The sequence below is a fragment of the Coenobita brevimanus genome, chromosome 8 (assembly GCF_032717465.1).
Source record: "Coenobita brevimanus isolate Jiangsu-jjx chromosome 8, ASM3271746v2, whole genome shotgun sequence".
In the NCBI taxonomy this organism is placed as follows: domain Eukaryota; kingdom Metazoa; phylum Arthropoda; class Malacostraca; order Decapoda; family Coenobitidae; genus Coenobita; species Coenobita brevimanus.
This window is the reverse complement of record NC_136961.1, coordinates 29102049-29108694: the sequence shown is the minus strand read 5'-3', so window position 1 is coordinate 29108694 and position 6646 is coordinate 29102049.

Genomic DNA, 6646 nt, shown 5'->3' with positions numbered 1-6646 from the left:
ATGTTTATGTCAATAAGTTTGGCGTTATATTTATGTGAGAAATCGGGAGTTGGGACAGTCACTCTATTGTCGTTCGCTCCATGAGTGGATTTTGGTTTGTTCTCCAACCAAAGTATCCCTATGAAGAGACCTGTCAACCATCAAGGTCACATTGGCCATTCGTTTTCAATGGCAGTAGACCTTCCTGACATTCTTCTTCTGAGTGAATGTCCACTTGGATATGAAAGTCAAAGCCCTGGTGAGCCTCACCACACGCACAAATAACTTTTGACTGGGATGGCCTTTTCACCAGTTGTTGCATCAGGTAGGCCTACTCAGAGCATGCCACCATAGTTTTCTGTGACACTGTAACATTTTGTGTATCAGTTATATAAAAGATGCAACATCAAATAGCACGTTTGGATGACTAATAGATTCCCAAATTAATGTTTCTTTTGTCTGTTAACAGTGTCCTTTTTTTTTTTTCATTTCTGAGGTCATCGATTTCCTTCTCCAATGAACATTTTCTTTCCAGTCCCACGTCAGTTTGTGCCTGACCATTCATCAATTAGGTTCTTAACACAGAACGCTGGTGAAGAACATTTCCAAGTTTCTGATTACTCTCGGAAACTGCCGCATCTGCAACAGTGATTATACATTTTTTAAGTTTTATCTCAGTTTCTGTTTCTTCTGTTTTCTTAAACTCCTCTGACATCCTTTCCCTCTCAGTTTCTGTTTCTTCTGTTTTCTTAAACTCCTCTGACTTACTTTCTCTTTCTGTTGCCATTTGTCTTGCTGCTTTCTTTTATTATTTTTTATTTTTTTGCTCATCTCTCTTACGTTTCTCTTGACCTCTAAGTCAGCTTGATATTCCTGGTAGAAATGTCTCATGGATTTCTACAGATCTGAAATGAGTGGGATGCCCATTATTCCACCAGCATTCACAAATTGCTCTTTCACTGTTCGCAAGGCAATGAATGGTTCTGACCACGCACTGCAACAGTACACTTGATAATGGAAAAGCCACTTTCAGGGACAGAATTTCTACGACTTACAGTCAATACACACTTGACAGTGCAACTATTTGTGGTGATTTCTTTCTTCCCATCTAATCTTTCATCTCACCAATGTCAGCCATGTACTTATCAATCTTCCTTATTCGATATTCAAATGGACCCCCTTCCGGGAGTCCAAGACCAAACTGTACATGTACATGTCTCCAATATGAGTCTTGCACCGTAGTAGAAGTTTGGGGAGTGACATTTTTTGATGTACATTTCCTGTGGAATGTGCTGTCTGATAAAACTTCCACAGCTTTCTGTCCATATCACACAGGTTTTCTGATGTTGCAGATGGATTCATTTGTAACACGGTTATCAAAACATTCCCTGGTCAAGGGGTTCTAAGAACTTCTGAAATGCTAATTGTTAATTTAGAGATCAGTCCCAATCAAGATGGGTGAAGTTTTTTTTTTATTACTCTCGTTTCTAGGTGTAGAACATAGGCTTGCTTGAGGACAGGCATATCAAATGGAAGATTTTTTCTGCTGGGAAGATATAGAAGTATTTTAAATGCAAACAAGAAGGAACCAAAGGGTAGACACTCGCGTTATTCCTTTCAAGAGAAATAAAAACAAAATAACAGAGAGCTAAATGCAAGATCCACTCATTTCGAGATACCTGGGCACACTGCATTTAAAAGACTGGAGGTCATAGGAAGAAGGGAATACAGACAGAGGAAGAAAGTTCTAGAGCTGACCTGTTGCATAAATGAAGGACTGGGAGTAACAGTTAACTCTTGCATTAGGGAGCTGGACAAACGGGATGAGAGTTTGCATGCAGACAGGTGCCACGTGCCCGCTGTAGTGGTGAAGGGATGCTAGCAGCCAGTTCAGGGTTACAGTATTCGTTGAAGTAGCGATACGGAAGATAGACAGATGCAGCAGTGCAGCGACGAGATAGGTTGAGGGGAGCCAGTAAGAGAAGCAGAGTTAATGAAACGAGAAGCCTTTGACTCCATCTTGTTGAGTTTCCCCACACAAGAGCTGTACTTTAATCTGAGATGAATAATACCCCAGCATAAAGTCAACAACTGTAGCCTACAAGGGTAAAGATGACGCGGAGTCGGCTTAGCACACCCAAACTCTTGGAGGCTGATTATACAAGAGAAGTAACATGATCTTTCCAGGACAAAACCCGAGAGAATGAAACCCCAAGTATATTTAAAGATAATGCAGAATTCAGTTGGTACTCTTGTGTTAGATTTTGAAAGGTCGAAAAAGGTAAGAACTGATATTTTGATGCATTAAAAACAACAAAATCACTTCTACCCTAATCAGAGATATGTGTCAAGTAAGATAATAAGTGTGCCATATCCTCATCCCTTGTTTGTTGCAGTAACTGCTGAGATGGATATTTTGAGAAGTAGATGTTAAGGTGAAATGTGGAGTCATCAGCATATAATTTGCATAGAGTTAGATGTACAGCATACAAGGTCGTTGATGAATAGAGGAACAGAGTTGGTGATAGGACAGAGCCATGAGGAAAACCACTGTTGATAGCTCTAGGAGAAACACAGTGGCTGTATGTAACATCAGCTATATAACGACCAGAAAGGAAGCTAGGGAGGAAGGCACAGGCAGAAGAAAATAAATCATAATCTGGCAATTTCAACATTAGTGATTTTTGCCAGATTCAACTGAAAGCCTTTCAGATGACAAGTCCAATTTCGCCAAAGTCCCGAAAGAAGGATGAGCAGGAGTCTGAAAAGTATGTAAGAGGATTGCCAATGTAACGTCCCTCACGGAACCCACACTTGTGATCAGAATGAAGGGTGTCATAGGAAAGGAGCTTTAAATTGTTTTTTTTTAAATAAATTATAATACTTTAGAAAAGGTGTTTTATTTTTTTTTTGTTAACAGATTATAAAACTTTAGAAATAGGGAAGTTAAAAAAACTGGGCGATAGTTAGACGGCTTGGAATGGTCACCCTTTTTGGAGACTGAGCAAACTTCCAGCAAGAAGGAGGGTACAAGTTGACAAAGGGAACAAAGTTATCTAGGCAGGGGGTAAGCACAGAAACAGTTCCTGAGGACAACAGGAGGGACCCCATCAGGCCCATAGGCCTTGTTAGTACTGAGGCCAGTGATGGCAGAAAATACATCAGTTGAAGAAATTTTAGTGTCAGCCAAAAGGAAGTCAGAGTAGGGCAGTGATAGCAGAACAGCACCAGAATTATCTAAGGTGTAATTGGAGGAGAAAGTCTGAGAGAAATGTTCTGCTTTATCAATAGAGAAAAAGCCTCAGAGCCACCAGAGCTGAAAGAAGAAGGAGAATGAAGTAAAGTTGTTAAAAAGATTATTGGCAAAGTACCACAAGGAGCAGGAAGAATTTGAGTTGGAGAGTTCAGAGCATATAGCACAAATGAATTTTTCTTTTTTCAGCAAAGCAAAGACTTAGCATAACTCCTGGCAGAAACATGGAAGAGCTGAAATTCGGGGGTGGGTTGGCTCCAGTACCTTTTGTTGGCCTTCTGCTTGTTGCGGACGTAATTAGAACAAACGTGATGAAACCAGTTTTTTTTTTTTTTTTTTTTGCATTATCCACCGGATAAGAGAAAGTAACGTATGTTCCCATGCCTGAGAAAGTAACCTCCGTAATGCATGAGGCACACTCAGATGGCCCTCGGCCATGGAAGCAATAATCATTTCAAAAATCAAAGAAACTCTGCCTGAGGCCCTCTCAATCAGCAACTCAAAAATCCCACAGCCGCCACTTCCTGGAAGGGTCTACAGGCCATTCTGGAGCAATTAGAAATGCTAATGTGATGAGGCTGTGATCAGAGGAGCCCAATGGAGAGAAAACACTAACAACTTAAGCAGAAGGATTAGTTGTAAGGAAAAGCTCAGTTATGCTGAAACCTTCCAAGATGGTCAGGCATAAGGGTACGATGCCGTACAAGTTGCTCTATAGAAAAGATGTAGGTTCGTTCACCAGGTGGATCACTGAAACGAGAGGTGAGCCAGAGGTGGTGGTGAACATTGGAATAATCTAGAATGGAGATTTTAGTTAGGAGACATTGATGTGTTCCATCTTAGAAGCAGGATAGTCAACGAATATTTCGTAGTATAATTAGGGGATAAGTACACAGCACAAATATATGTAGTCAGAGAATGAAGGGAAAGCCGAAGCCAGAGAGTTGAGAATTCAGAAGATTCATGCTAAGGGACACGAGCGTAAGACATGTTGTGTTCATGTACTCAACAGCCTTCTTGGACTTTGAAATGAGTATAGAGAGAGCAAGAGGAAACAGTGAAGGGTTTGCTATCAGTCGCCTGAGACAGCTGAGTCTCTGTGAGGAACAGAAGGTGAGGTTTTGAGGAAGAGAGGCAGAGTTCAACAGACAGAAAATTAGAGGACAGGCCATAAATGTTGGTGAAATGAAAGAAAAAAAAAAAGTCAGACAGTAGTTCCGAGCATCTCACTCGGTCGTCACGGGAAGAGGGGCAGAAGGTGGGAGCTTTTATGCCTCGTCTCCCCCTCCCCGGAATCCGAGGCTGGGTGCGAAGATGCTATATTTCTTTTTTATATCGAAAATGAGTTCTGGTGTGCAATGGGTATGTAGTTTTTTTTTGTGTGTGTCCGACTCTGGGTATAGGCTTCAAAGCCTGCTCCCAAGGCCAAGTAGTCCTCCTACATTTCATACACCTCCACATGTCACCACTTAGGCGCCAACACCCACTATCCATATTGAATACATGCTAGGGCTGTCTCATACAGGACTGGTGTACTGGTATTAGCTGGGGTTGGAGGAACTTGTATAGGAGAGTATGCTGCCCTAGTCTCTTTGTTACTGAAACACTGAAAAAGTTCAACAACAGGGGTTGGCCAGAAGTTAGTCCTGGGTGCTGATGAAACAGGAGCTCCCCATCATCTGCTTTCTTACCAACCTAGGAGTACTGCTCTGTTCGACTGGTGCTACAGTCTACACCGTTGTGTAACACATGCGCTGTATTTCAAACAGTTCCCTCTGAAGCTGTGTCGTTTATCCTTACTGCTGTCCTGCTGAATTAAAATAGCCTTTGACACATGTCCCAGTGTCTATATAAACCATTCAGGCTCTTGTGATTGCATAATCCAGGGACAGCAAAGTGGTTATTTATTTCAACTTTTATTGAGGTGACTGGAGAGTGCATTAAGCATGAGAACCTTCTCTGCGACAGATTTTGTCAACAGTTCCTTGAGAAGTTAGCCCATGCAATCATACAGTAAATGGATCGAGTTCTCCTTCTAGAGTTTCAAAACGAAACCATCGAAATTTTAGGCATGGAATTCAACGAATGGGAAGAAAACTGAGGATAGGTCTGCTTTCAGCATATCCGAAATTCATTTGTACCTTTAGTTCATTTAATCTCCCTCTTGAAGTTCTTTTGTTTTGGCAAGAAATGAAGGAGGTATTCCTGTGGATTCTCCCACTGCTCCAAGATTCGAGGTACAAGTGTTTTAGAGTTAACCATCTTGAGGTCAAATGGCATAGTGCACACCAAGCTGTACACTGAGTTGTTCCAAGGGTACGTAATCTTCCCGTTTGGCATTAAACTTTTTAAAGAATGAATGAATGTCATAGTCAAACTGGTCAATGTGCATGTTCATTTTGTGAGTGATTTTCTGAATGCATTATGCTTAAGATGAAGCGAACAGGATCCAATCTGCAGATGTTTTGTTCGGCAACCATCTTATAGATTAGCTATCTGGTTTTTCTCAAACGATAAATTCACACTGGGCTCATCCATACCAACATGAAGCAAGTATGGTGTATTGCAAATTCCACAAAGTGAGTCACCAGATCTGCTGTACAGTGACTTACAAAGAGTTATCTGCAGTCGCAAATTTCAGTGTCATTTTGTGGGGGACTAGCAGTGCATTAATTCTATTATATTGTTTTTTCACCTTTAATATAGCAGTTTCATGTGAAATATAGCAGTTTCATTAATCTTAAATAAAATTGGGGTGTTAGAAAATGTGGTGAAACACCATGCTGAATGCAGTATTTCACCTTTGTCTCCTTGTTTGTAACTTTTTGTTATGTCGGAATCTGGAAACATTGAAAAAGAGTCACTCAGAATCATTTGTGACCACCAAAGAATAATTGAAGCTGAAAAGTTTCAGAAGTTGAACAGTTTCAGCTTTACGAACAACTCCTCCTTGGTCCGAACAATGTCATATTGAACAACTGAATGCCTTTCCTATATTACGAAATGGGTTTGAGCTGATAATGCAGTAATTTTTTTTTTTTCTATTTCAACATTTTTTCCCCTGTCACTGTGGGAACTTACTTTACTCGGCCAGATCCATCAATTTTGAAGGCGTTTTTACACACTGTGTACAGTAAAATGCACTAGACTTACCGTTCTTGATACTTGTGATCCATGGAAAATCATTTTCATAGCATTCACAGTAACTAGTCTTGCCTATTGCTTATGTAGATCTACACTGTTTCAACTGTCAGTACTTCCCGAAAACAAACATTAAATTAATGCAATACATGAACACAATACGCCATAATAGACAAACCACAAAGAATAAAGATAACGTCACTATTCGTATGAAGCAACCTTTTACTGCATAATATTTTTTCAGCCAGGAGACTGACACCCCTAAAAGAAACA